The sequence below is a fragment of the Bos javanicus genome, chromosome 27, assembly GCF_032452875.1.
Source record: "Bos javanicus breed banteng chromosome 27, ARS-OSU_banteng_1.0, whole genome shotgun sequence".
NCBI classification, from domain to species: Eukaryota; Metazoa; Chordata; class Mammalia; order Artiodactyla; family Bovidae; genus Bos; species Bos javanicus.
Genome location: NC_083894.1, coordinates 32,036,818 through 32,050,818, shown reverse-complemented (window position 1 = coordinate 32,050,818; position 14,001 = coordinate 32,036,818). Strand labels below are relative to the sequence as shown.

At 41.8% G+C, this 14,001-nt stretch overlaps 1 long non-coding RNA gene across 2 annotated transcripts in view; it reads left to right on the top strand.

Annotated features, from left to right (window-relative positions):
- Positions 1 to 1,255: 1,255 nt before the first annotated feature.
- Positions 1,256 to 14,001, top strand: part of LOC133240143 (uncharacterized) — a 52,450-nt gene continuing 39,704 nt past the window's right edge. Inside the window, exons 1-2 of one of the 2 annotated variants that reach the window (XR_009734130.1) lie at positions 1,256 to 1,405; positions 2,868 to 2,973. This is a non-coding gene — a long non-coding RNA (uncharacterized LOC133240143). Of the gene's footprint in view, positions 1,456 to 2,867; positions 2,974 to 14,001 lie in introns of both variants that reach the window. The other variant, XR_009734131.1, reaches the window with a different exon arrangement.

Here is a 14,001-nt window from a genome sequence, read left to right as displayed (position 1 = left end):
CAGTACTTTGGCCACCTCATGTGAAGAGTTGACTCATTGGAAAAGACTCTGATGCTGGGAGGGATTGGGGGCAGGAGGAGAAGGGGACGACAGAGGATGAGATGGCTGGATGGCATCACTGACTCGATGGACGTGAGTCTGAGTGAACTCTGGGAGTTGGTGATGGACAGGGAGGCCTGGCGTGCTGTGATTCATAGGGTCGCAAAGAGTCGGACACGACTGAGCGACTGAATTGAACTGAAGCAGTCTAGTATGTAGCTACATTGCTCCCAATCCCCCTAGAAGAGCATGCCTTTATTTATTCTTTTTTTAACATTATTTTTTACTGGGGTATAGTTGCTTTACAATGCTATGTTAGTTTCTGCTGTACAACAGAGTGAATCAGCTATATATATACATATATATCTCCTCCCTCTTAGCCTTCCCTTCCACCCTCAATCCCACCCCTCCTGGTCATCACGGAGCACTGAGCTGAGCTCTCTGTGCTATATAGAAGCTTTCCACTAGCTATCTGTTTTACACATGGCAGTATATATGTGTGTGTGTGTGTGTGTGTGTGTTCGTCTTTAGCAATGCAATCTTCCCTTTCACCTCCGAGGTTGTCCAACCAGAGTCTTCCTTTCATTCTGAAGTGGGTCCACAAACCTTTGCTTCTGTTGAGGACAGAAGCTCACTGATGGTGTAAGACCGAAGGATGGGTTGACCTACTTCCCGCACTGGAGAAATCACTTCTGGGCTTCAGGACACTGGTTAGTGTTCCCTCTTACAGCTTTATCTTCTCAGTTCTCGCTTGATGTCTAGGAGCATGTATATATTGCCACTAGGGCCACCAGTAGTCTATACTGTGTCTGTGTACTTTGGAAAAAACTGAACTTCCTCCCTCCCACACCTGCCCTGCTTCTCTCCTGTTACCACTGACAGCCCCTCTGATACCTGGTTTGGGATTCAAAGATGCTATTGTACCAGGAATCCCCCTTCATCCAGGTAGATGCCATCACTTGCAGGGCACAAGGCTACCATATTGGATTACAACTCTCTTTGCTCGGCATGACATAGTCCCCCCAGATTTCAAGGTGAGGCTGTAATTGCATTTTTGTAGTCCTGAGCTCCAATTTCCATATAAACAGCATAATTTGATAAATCACACTATTACAGGATATAGCTAGCTCTGCCACTGCAAGTTCTAGAACAGACTTTAAATCATTATCAACGCTTAGTAATCATAGCAGGGAAGGTTTTGTGATGGTATAGATGGTCTCTCAGATCCTCCTGACCTAGAAATTCTGCCTGTGCTTATAACTGTTAACAGATGAGCGGCCTGTTCCCATTGATTGAAGGTCTGTGAGTATGTGAAGCTGGGTGTGAACAGTGCTTGGAGCAGATGGGAAGAACAGATTTCTTAATGGTAATTGGTCCCTTGGATATCAGGGCTTACTTTCCACCTCATTTTTGGAGGTCAGTACATCAGTATAAAAGGAGAGAGATTTTTCATATCTGAATTATTTTGTAGCCTCATATTGTCAGCTTTCAGTTGACTATCTTCATCCCCTACTTCGTCTCCTAATATCAAACATACAGAGGCAGAGAATTCAGAGACCCGGATTAAAGTCCCAGATATGCCATTCACTTACTGTGCAATCTCCTGGAGGAGGGCATGGCGACCCACTCCAGTATTCTTGTCTAGAGAATCCCATGGACAGAAGAGCCTTGTGGGCTATGGTCCATAGGGTCGCAAAGAGTCAGACACGACTGAAGTGACTTAGCGCGCACACACACACACACACACACACACGCAAGTCAGATACACTGCTTTTTTGGATCTCAAAATATACATATGCAAAATAAACATAATTGGGAAAAATGCCCCCAGTGCCCTGTTCCTATTTCCTACCACATTGTGAGGACAGGCGTCAGCACACCCAACCCCCCACCACTTGCCAAACGCATCATCCTATAGCAGACTGGACCCCAAGGCCACACATACATCTGCCTTCTTCCTCCTTTTCTGCTAGGAAAGTTAGCAAGCTGGTGCTCTGGCCACTCAGCCCTTTTTCCAGCAAGTGACAAGTCCAGCGGCAAAAAGGAAGCTCTGCTTTAAACAGTTAATTAAATTGTTCATGCTTTGCTCTGATTTAAAACTAAAACTAAGAATCAGTTATAGACCTCGGGAGGTTCTAATGGAGACTTGTTTAAATCATGTGCTCCTACATCTGTTACACATTCGCTTTCACACATTGCAAGCTCTTCAGACAGAAAGATGCTCCCCATCCTGGGGGCTTTACTCTGCAGAATGCCCATCACTCAGGTTGCTACATACCCAACACTGGCTCTATCACCTAGGCATCCTTTTTGGCATATTTTTCACACTCAGTATTCTGCTACAGATTGTCCCCATCACTTCAGTTAAGTCAATTGATGCTTATTTTTAGAGAATAAGTATAAATGTAGGTACACAATGTGGAGAGTGTATTTACATTCATGGGACACGTTTCTGTGACTGTGCATATTAATGACAACATTATTCAAGTGGTTCTTGTAGAGATGGAGACACACACAGTATACAAGTCATTTAAAGTTCATTTGGGTGGAAAATATTTAGATAAACTTAAAGTGGAATCCTGGTAAATGCAACACTGATTCTTAAATTATTCTAGTATTTACTTTCCAATTTTTGTAGCTCAAACACAAAAATCGAGCTATAAATTGCTAAGTAAGAGAAGTTAAACTAAAGTCACCTTCAGTTTGCATGGACCAGAATCAGCATTAGGCTCTCATTACACTGGGCTTTTGTAAGTGATGTAATAAGGATGAGAGTGGAGCGAGAGGTCACAAGTAGGAGCCAGTACGAGCTTCCTCTTCTCCACTAGGGAGCCTGGGATGCTCCAACATCCATGGACAAAGAAGTCGGCAGGCTAAAGTCCATGGAGTCACAAAAGAGTAGGACGCGACTTAGCAACTAAACAACAACAAAATGTACGTACATCAATCCCAACCTTGCAGTTCTTCCTACCCTCCCTCGCCCCATGTCCACACATCTGTTCTTTACATCTGTGTCTCTATTCCTTTCCTGAAAACAGGTTCATTTGTACCGCTTTTCTAGATTCCACATATGTGTGTTAATACACAACATTTGTTTTCCTCTATCTGATTTGCTCCACTCTGTATGATGGACTCTAGGTCCATCCACATCTCTACAAATGACCCAGCTTCATCCCTCCTTGTGGATGAGTAATATTCTATTGTATGTATGGACCACATCTTCTTTATCCATCCATCTGTCGATGGACACTCAGGTTGCTTCCATGTCTTCTTAAAAGGAAGAAGCAATCAGTTCTGATTGTACTTTAAATAGAAAACAAGCTGGGCTAAGACAGTTAGAAAGAACGGCACTGCACATCTTGTGTGGTGCCTATTCTTTCCAGGTATGTGATTAAAAATTACAAAACAACAATACCAAGATTTAAAATAAAACTAAGTTTAATTTTTAAAAAAATCTCATTTTTCCCCTCCAAAGAGTTCTCATTTAATGCTTTGATTAGGAAATAACCTTGTTAAATCTAAGATTTTTCAAGCATCTTTCTGGTGATCCTGCTTTGCAGAGGGCCCTACACGTGTTTCCTCTGCCGGGTGGGAAGCTGTGACTGAACACAGCAGGACACCTGCCAAGAGTGGTAGCATCCCTCTTGTAGTCTTTATTATTTTTTGGTGACCAATTTAAAGTATTTTTTATTGAATTTGTTGCAATATTGCTTCTCTTTTATGTCTTGGTTCTTGGCCATAAGGCATGTGGGATCTTAACTCCCCAACTGGGGATCAAACTCACCCCCCCGCACTGGAATGTGAAGTCTTAACCACTGAACCTCCAGAAAAGTCTCCTCTCTTGTACTCATGGAGGGGAGAAAAGAATGGAGGCTCAGATTCAACAGTCACTGCGGGCAAGAGCATGGATTTGGACACACAGAGAGGAAAAGGTTAATCAGGGACTGGGTGTTGGTCTCCCTGTACCTCTGAGTAAGAAAACCAGGGAGAGCTTCTCCAGGGTTCTGTGGCTACTCTATCACTGAGCAGTGTGCCTCAACAGGTAACTGGTGAGCTCTGCAGCGTTTCCTTCTGCAAAGATGTTGGCAATGAAAGAACAGATGTATGTCTGCTCAGCTATTAAGTGTGAAGAATCAGCAAGTCTGAAATGAACACAAATGATAATATACATCGAGTCCTTCATGGAAACAAATATCAAAATCAAATCTGGCCGCCTGGTCTTTTGCTTCCCTTGGTGTTCCTGACTGCGGCAGCAGGCTTGGCTGGAAAAGACCTCCCAGCACCTGGTTCAGGGTAGAGTCAGCATACATTTCTAATTTCTTTCTTTAGTCTCAAGACCAAAAGTTACAATGGTTCATTTCTGCTGGGATTCCAGGGGGTGAGAGGCCCTGGAGATGAATGAGGATAAGACTGCCCATGAGGCATGAAAAGGACGTGAAGAACAGAGAGCAGAGTAAAAATACAAATGATAAAATATGAACTATGAAAGTACAGAAAAACAGTAGCAGATTCATAAAAGAGAAAGAAAAAGAAGAGAATCAGTTATTGGCTGAATTGCTTCCCCTAAAATTCATACGTGGAAATCTTAATCCCTTGTACATCAGAATGTAACTGTATTTGGAGACAGGGTACTTAAAGTGATGATTAAGGTAAAATGAGGTCGTACGGATGGGCCCTAATCCAATATACCTTAAATTTTTATAAGAATGTTAGATTAAGACACAGACTCGCAAAATGGGAAGACCTTTTGAAGATACAGGGAGAAGGCAGCCAACTACAGCCAAGAAGCCTCAGAAGCAACCATTTTTGCTGACACCTTAGTCTCAAATTTCTAGCCTCCAGGATTGAGAGAAAAAAAATTTCTGTTGTTGAAGCCACCCAGATTGTCAGACGCAGAAAATAAAATCCTCCAAGGATGAATAGAAAGAATAGAGAAAAGTTGCAGATAGCTAGAAATCCTCAAGAAAATAAGATAAACAAATAATAGGATGCTCGTAATAAGGATGGGAAGAGAGTGGAGAGGTCAAGTGAAAGGGTATGGAGGCATTTTTTGCTGAATTTCTAGGGAAAGGAGGGAAGGAAACCTGGAAGACTAGCAGGCACAGAATAAATGAATGCAGCCAGAGAAGGCACACAGCGGGCTTCATGAGTGCATGATTGCAATAACATTGGAGCGTTTAGCTGAACTTCCTCACTTTGTGAAACACCAACTCCAGGAAAGCCTTGGAGTTAGTTCTTGCCAGGGAACTTAGATAGCTTGAGGAAATAATAGACTCATGAGATAATCTTGATTATATATTGTTGCTGTTGTGTAGTTGCTAAGTTGTGTCCAACTCTTTGTGACCCCATGGACTGAAGCTTGCCAGGCTCCTCTGTTCATGGAATTCTCCAGGCAGAGTTGGTAATCATTCTCAGCTCCAGGGGATCTTCCTGACCCAAGGATCAAATCTGGGTCTGCTACATTGCAGGCAGATTCTTTACTGTCTGAGCTGCCTGGGAAGTCCTCAGATAAGAAGGAATTTAAATAACAAAGGGGAACTATCACGACTCTTTATTTCTGAAAGAACTGATACAAAAATTGAGCAGGTAATTAAGACTTCTGTTAATGACGTCATTAATTGGGCTCATTTTCTGGTCTATTTTCTGGTCCTTCAAAAGTGTTTCTAGTGGTTTGCCCAATAATATGTCACAGAAACTATGGAATAATGCCTGATATGGAGAGGCTTATAAGTCAAGTGCTGAGAAGGGGAAAAAATGTGTTACAGATTTTTTGCAGATGTTCTCAGATCAAATTATGGTATTGAAAAATTGTATAGTATGTTCAATAGAGCATCCAAGATGAAAAGACAGTTCAGTGGCTTTGTAATCTGGATAAAAAAAGAATCGTGGAGCTGTGCTTATGTAGGGTGTAATTCACAAGTTCAGAACTGTCAATGGTGGAGGTAATGGTGAGGAAGCATTTGACTTATTGAATAACTTTCACATAAATTTACATATAAAAACCTGGGTAATAGATGTGCCAGATTTCTTATTTTCTATATCTACTGAGTGAACACTTAGGTTTTATATTTTATCTATATCAACCAGTACATGTTCTATACACATGAAATGCTGAGAACATGGGGTAGACAGAAGAAATTATCCTAAGAATCACAGAATACCAGAGTGTGGAACAAAATCAGGTGTCATGTAGTTTAGGCATTTTCCTTTGCATTCCCATGAAACTGAAGTTCTGAGATATTAGTGGTTTGAACCAAGTCAGTGCTGGAGACAACGGTGGATCAAAACTAGGAGACAAATTGTGCAACTCCCAGATTTCTGGACATTTGAGATCTTTGCAAAAAGAAGCTAAATGTTCCAATCAGCATTTTTGTAACTGTTTTGAAAAGAAAGTAATCTCTTTTTAGACTGTTTCCCTGATAAGAAAGTATGTTTAGATATAAATCTGGGACATTAAAGATATACCAAAAGTGTTACAAGTCTTTATTTGGGGCTATCATTCCCTCACTTGTTCAGCAAATCCTTACTGAGCATCTATTATGGATCTTGGAGAAGGAAAAGGCAACCCACTCCAATATTCCTAACTGGAGAATCCCATGGACAGAGGAGCCTGGCAGGCTACAGTTCACGGGATCACAAAGATTTGGACACGACTGAATGACTAACACACACACATACTATGGATGAAGCACTGTCCTACAAACTATAGGGACAGCAGTGAGCAAACATCTGCCCTTAGGGAATTCATATGTTCACTGGGGAGACAAGAAAAACAAGACAATATACAGAACGTCAGATGTTAACAGCACTGTTGTTGACAAGAATGAATTGGGAAGAGACAGAGAGTTCAGGGGTGGGTTAAAAGGATCCAATCAGAGCAAGCCTCACAGAGAAAGTAATGGTGTGCAAAGGTTTGAAAGAGAAGAGGAAGTATGAGCCTTTCTACTAAAGGGAGCAGTTCTGTGGAGCCATGGAGTTAGGTCTTCCCAGATTTTAATCATTTCGGAAGATCAAGACAGGTGGCCAGTATTTATTACATTAAGGAGGAAATAAGGGTAAATGCCACTTGTCCTTTTCACTGTGTAAGGTGAAAATACTCTCGGGGCCAAATGGTCTTTCAGATTCTCCCAACATATACAGTCTGGCTTGGCAAAGTGGATACATTTCATGAACTGGCTGGTTGAAGATGGTGAAAGGGCGCCATAGCTGAATTCGGTCAATGACTAGTTTTCTTTCATGTCAGTTTTTAATCTTTGGATGCAGTATGATTGTTTGGGTTAAGAAATATAAATTGGGATACTGCTTTCTGACAAAAGTATGATGGATTTATTCACTGTGCCACAGCCAGAAGTATAACCCTTCTGCAGAAATGAACAGTTGAGCACTTCTAGGTCACAGGATGCTGAATTCCACCCTCTGAAGATGATACTTCAGACCTCTTTAGTATAAATGCAAATCTTACCAAAGGGTGGCATGACAGCAGGGTTTGAAATGATTCTTTTCTTTAGAAAGCAAACCTAAGAATTGATCTTTCCTAAACATTCAATTTTTCTGCTGTTAACCTTTACAATGACTTGATATGTGAAAAAAAAAATTGAGAACCCACTGCAGATACATATGAAAAGAAAACAAAAAGAGTCTCTTCTTGACACCCTGGTGGTCCAGTGGTTAAGACTCTGTGTTCTCAAAGCAGGGGGCCTGGATTTGATCCCTCTTCAGAGAACTGGATCCCACATGCCACAACTTAGACTTTGCATGCTAGAATTAAGATAGCACATGCTTCAGCTAAGACCCCGTGCAGCCAAATAAAGACTTTTTAAAAAAGTCTCTTCTGTGTGTGTATACACACACACACACACACACACACACACACATATATATAGACACTCCTTGGTTTCTGTATGTTACAATGAACTAAAGTATGATTCAGTTTACATATATCCAGTTTCCCCATCACTTATTAAATGCTCAGCTGTTGAAGATACTGAAGCTGTCTTCACCACTGAAATGTACACACAAACCTATTAAAATTTTCAGGGACCCTTCGCGGGCTCTATTCAGAATGGGGACAGGTTAGGCATAAGTTCTGAAGTCAAAACAGGGAGTGGAGCCGGGCGACGAGCAGATGGAAATGCTTTTGAGCGCCTGAAGCATGAGAGCACTCTTGTTTTGGGAGATACCTGAAAGTAAGACCCAGTGACAGTCAGAAATGGTTTTCTTGCAGATAACGATGCAGCGACCCAGCTTTGTAAGCATTTTCTCTACTTTCTTAAAGAGAACTTCAGTTTCAAGTCTAGAGGCGTCTTGTGTAGAGACAGTATAGGGTGGCGTGCTCTGACATCAGACAAAGGGATTCGAATCTTAACTCTCCTTACTTCTGGGACTTTGACCTCTCTATCTGTTTGTTCTCCTCTGTTTCCCTTTGGGATTATTGTAAATTTAAGTGACATAACAGATAAAATTTCTTTGAACAGTATTTGGTACAATGGAAAGGCTCACGCATATTAGGTATCATTACTACGCCTCAGTGCCCATCTGGAATGAAAAAGTGGAAATTGGAAATACAGGACCAGACTCTAAATTGTTGCTTAACACTAATCCTGGTGTGATACATAAAGCACAAAATTTACAGTGAGACCTGGATTCTAAGGAACTCCAGTGCTCAGTAGATTGTGTGACACCTTTTAGTACACCATTTGAAGTAAAGGCACCCATACCTTTCTTACAGAGGCATGACAATGTGACAAGGATTAAATGCCAATACTCAGTGGGGAATGGCATTCCTCGTATGTACCTTATGGATGCTTAATGTCATAGCAGATTTTTATTGGATATAGTTATGATATCAAGAGTCAATTCATATCCTTATTTCATATCAAGATCTGTAAAATATTCGTAAGGCATAAAAAATACATGGGATTTGTTAGCAGCAAAGACCCTGGAAATAATCTAGTTCAATCATGGGGTCGCAAAGAGTCGGACACGACTGAGCGACTGATCTGATCTGATCTGAATCTTTTTATTTTACAAGCAAATGAACTGAAACTAAGAAAAGGCAGGTGTGCTGTTTTTGAAGCTATGGTTAGTTCATAGAAGATCTAAGACCACGTGTCTGTGACTACATATCAGAGCTATTACGGGTTTATCTCAGCTAAATTCCTAGCAAGGCTTTCTCTCACGTTGAAGCTTTATTGCAATTCCCTACCATTGAATCTGGGCTTCCCTGGTGGCTCAAATGGTAACGAATCTGCCTACAATGCAGGGAATCCAGGTTTGATCCCTGGGTTTCGAAGTTCCCCTAGAGAAAGGAATAGCAATCAGCTCCAGTATTCCTGCCTGGAGAATCCCACGAACAGAGGAGCCTGGCGGGCTGCAATTTTGGGGTTGCAAAGAGTCGGACATGACTGAGTGACTAAGCACACACATCACTGAATCTAGATAGTGAAGATCTTGTACTTTAAATTGCAAACATTTTCACAAAACTTCATTTCTTCACCTCCAGTGGCTATAGACTTATAGATTTAAGAATATTAGATTTGCTTTGGGACAGATATTTTTTTGTTTTCAGGCAAACACTTTAGTGATACATCTCCAGGTGTCCCTTGCTGGGTTAGGGTGAGGAGAGAGTAAAGCAGGGGCTTCCTGGGTGGTGCTAGTGGTAAAGAACCTGCCTATCAATGCAGGAGATGTAAGAGTCATAAGTCCAATCTCTGGGTCGGGAAGATCTCCTGGAAGAGGGCATGGCAACCCACTCCAGTACTCTTACCTGGAAATCCCATGGACAGAGAAGCTTGGCAGGCTACAGTCCATGGGGTCACAAACAGTCAGACACAACTGAAGTGACTTAGTATGCATGCATGGAGTAAAGGAGACATTCAAAAGGACGTGACCGATAGAACATTTGGAAAATGAATACTGACTAGTGTCCATTTTCCCTGTGGCAGGGGAATCGAGGATCAATGTCTCACTTATTATATGGCAAATATAATGAGCTTTTAAACTTGTCTTAGAGTTAAGTATCAGTTCAGTTCAGTCGCTTAGTCGTATCCGACTCTTTGCGACCCCATGAATCGCAGCATGCCAGGCCTCCCTGTTCATCACCAACTCCCGGAGTTCACTCAAACTCATGTTCATCGAGTTGGTGATGCCATCCAGCCATCTCATCCTCCGTTGTCCCCTTCTCCTCCTGCCCCCAATCCCTCCCAGCATCAGGGTCTTTTATAATGAGTCAACTCTTCGCATGAGGTGGCCAAAGTATTGGAGTTTTAGCTTCAGCATCAGTCCTTCCAATGAACACCCAGGACTGATCTCCTTTAGGATGGACTGGTTGGATCTCCTTGCAGTCCAAGGGACTCTCAGGAGTCTTCTCCAACACCACAGTTCAAAAGCATCAATTCTTCAGTGCTCAGCTTTCTTCACAGTCCAACTCTCACATCCATACATGACCACTGGAAAAACCATAGCCTTGACTAGACTAACCCTTGTTGGCAAAGTAATGTCTCTGCTTTTCAATATGCTATCTAGGTTGGTCATAACTTTTCTTCCAAGGAGTAAGCGTTTTTTAATTTCATGGCTGCAATCACCATCTGCAGTGATTTTGGAGCCCCCAAACACAAAGTCTGACACTGTTTCCACTGTTTCCCCATCTATTTGCCATGAAGTGATGGGACCAGATGCCATGATGTTCATTTTCTGAATGTTGAGCTTTAAGCCAACTTTTTCACTCTCCTCTTTCACTTTCATCAAGAGGCTTTTTAGTTCCTCTTCACTTTCTGCCATAAGGGTGGTGTCATCTGCGTATCTGACATTATTGATATTTCTCCCGGCAACCTTGATTCCAGCTTGTGCTTCTTCCAGCCCAGCATTTCTCATGATGTACTCTTCATAGAAGTTAAATAATGACAATATACTGCCTTGCCGTACTACTTTCCCTATTTGGAACCAGTCTGTTGTTCCATGTCCAGTTCTAACTGCTGCTTCCTGACCTGCATACAGGTTTCTCAAGAGGCAGGTCAGGTGGTCTGGTATTCCCATCTCTTGAAGAATTTACCACAGTTTCTTGTGATCCATACAGTCAAAGGTTTTGGCATAGTCAATTAAGCAGAAATGGATGTTTTTCTGGAACTCTCTTGCTTTTTTGATTGTCCAGCAGATGTTGGCAATTTGATCTCTGGTTCCTCTGCCTTTTCTAAAGCCAGCTTGAACATCTGGAAGTTCACGGTTCACGTACTGCTGAAGCCTGCCTTGGAGAATTTTGAGCATTACTTTACTAGCGTGTGAGATGACTGCAATTGTGTGGTAGTTTGAGCATTCTTTGGCATTACCTTTCTTTGGGATTGGAATGAAAACTGACCTTTTCCAATTTTCAGTTAAGTATAATCATCCCTCTATTTCCAAAGCCAAGAAGACAGAATGGGCTATAAATTGCAGCCTGAGATATTTGCATTAAGTACATGGATCCTGGCACTGAAATAGTCATGAGATGTAATAATATATCCAGTTCACCCACTGGCTATATAGTTTCTACAACATCTGCTTGATTATTTAAATAATGTCTGCATCTGAGACCAGTAACTTCTCAGTTCAGTAAACTCAGTGAAAGAAAAAAAGAGACAAGATTAGTTTGCTTGACAATTCCCACCACCCCTCCTCCCCAGAGACCTTGTTTAAAATTTCTCATGCCGTAGACATTGGTATATTTTCGTCAAAATAATTTTTGAATGTCAATCAAAACTCCTGGTGTGAATGCCAGTTGACACTCTATGATTTGGGAATCTACATATCTTGAAGGTTCTTTCAGTTCAGTTCAGTTCAGTCACTCAGTCGTGTCAGACTCTTTGCGACCCCATGAATCGCAGCACGCCAGGCCTCCCTGTCCATCACCAACTCCCGGACTTCACTGAGACTCACGTCCATCAAGTCAGTGATGCCATCCAGCCATCTCATCCTCTGTCGTCCCCTTCTCCTCCTGCCCCCAATCCCTCCCAGCATCAGAGTCTTTTCCAATGAGTCAACTCTTTGCATGAGGTGGCCAAAGTATTGGAGTTTCAGCTTTAGCATCATTCCTTCCAAAGAAATCCCAGGGCTGATCTCCTTCAGAATGGACTGGTTGGATCTCCTTGCAGTCCAAGGGACTCTCAAGAGTCTTCTCCAACACCACAGTTCAAAAGCATCAATTCTTTGGCGCTCAGCCTTCCTCACAGTCCAACTCTCACATCCATATATGACCGCTGGAAAAACCATAGCCTTGACTAGACGAACCTTTGTTGGCAAAGTAATGTCTCTGCTTTTGAATATGCTATCTAGGTTGGTCATAACTTTCCTTCCAAGGAGTAAGCGTCTTTTAATTTCATGGCTTCAGTCACCATCTGCAGTGATTTTGGAGCCCAAAAAAATAAAGTCTGACACTGTTTCCACTGTTTCCCCACCTATTTCCCATGAAGTGATTTAGTGAACCTAAAGAAACTGCAAGATTTATTTTCCATATATATATATATTTGTGTATTTGAACCAGTGGACATTATACAGCATGGTCAATATTCAAATCACTAGTATATTTTTCCTATATTCTCAGTTTAACAATATAGAGATAAGCCGAGCATACCACAGTCATGTTATTGAAAAAAACTGTCTGATACATTCACTTAACAAAAATTTATTGAATGCTTACTGTGTGTCAAGCACTGTGTAATGTCCTGTATTAAGTGACAGGTATATTTACAAAAGTAGTTTTTATCAAAAGAGGGAGAAATGAAAGAATTACTCAGCCATTCCATTTGTATGAAATATGTAAACAAACATTTTCTGTGTGTTGGTTTTCCTCTGTCCTGCTTCAAGATAGGAAAAGAAATTGGACAAAGCTCTTAAGTTACTTCCAGGGTTCATGTCCTCGGTTCATTTTGATTCTGCAATAACCTCAGATATGCAGATGACACCACCCTTATGGCAGAAAGTGAAGAGGAACTAAAAGCCTCTTGATGAAAGTGAAAGTGGAGAGTGAAAAGTTGGCTTAAAGCTCAACATTCAGAAAACTAAGATCATGGCATCCGGTCCCATCACTTCATGGGAAATAGATAGGGAAACAGTGGAAACAGTGTCAGACTTTATTTTTCTGGGCTCCAAAATCACTACAGATGGTGACTGCAGCCATGAAATTAAAAGACGCTTACTCCTTGGAAGGAAAGTTATGACCTACCTAGAAAGCATATTGAAAAGCAGAGACATTACTTTGCCAACAAAGGTTCGTCTAGTCAAGGCTATGGTTTTTCCAGCGGTCATATATGGATGTGAGAGTTGGACTGTGAAGAAGGCTGAGTGCCGAAGAATTGATGCTTTTGAACTGTGGTGTTGGAGAAGACTCTTGAGAGTCCCTTGGACTGCAAGGAGATCCAACCAGTCCATTCTGAAGGAGATCAGCCCTGGATTTCTTTGGAAGGAATGATGCTAAAGCTGAAACTCCAGTACTGTGGCCACCTCATGCAAAGAGTTAACTCATTGGAAAAGACTCTGATGCTGGGAGGGATTGGGGGCAGGAGGAGAAGGGGACGACAGAGGATGAGATGGCTGGATGGCATCACTGACTTGATGGACGTGAGTCTCAGTGAAGTCCGGGAGTTGGTGATGGACAGGGAGGCCTGGCGTGCAGCAATTCATGGGGTCGTAAAGAGTCGCACACGACTGAGCGACTGATCTGATCTCTGATCTGATCTGATTACCTGACATAAGGTGAATTAAGCTTCTTTTCAGATAAGTACATAGGCTAGATACCAGGAATAAACTTCTCATCAGAAAAATTTATCAAGACATAGAATCATTGTTTGTGGAAAACATTTGAAGTCCCATATCTGGAGTCCTTTAAAAAGAAAAATGGACAAGATGATGTTGCCTTATTGCAAATAACTTAGGCTTTGACTTTGTCTGGTTCTTTGTTCTTTAAAGAGTCTAGTGCATTTTGGGGGGCTT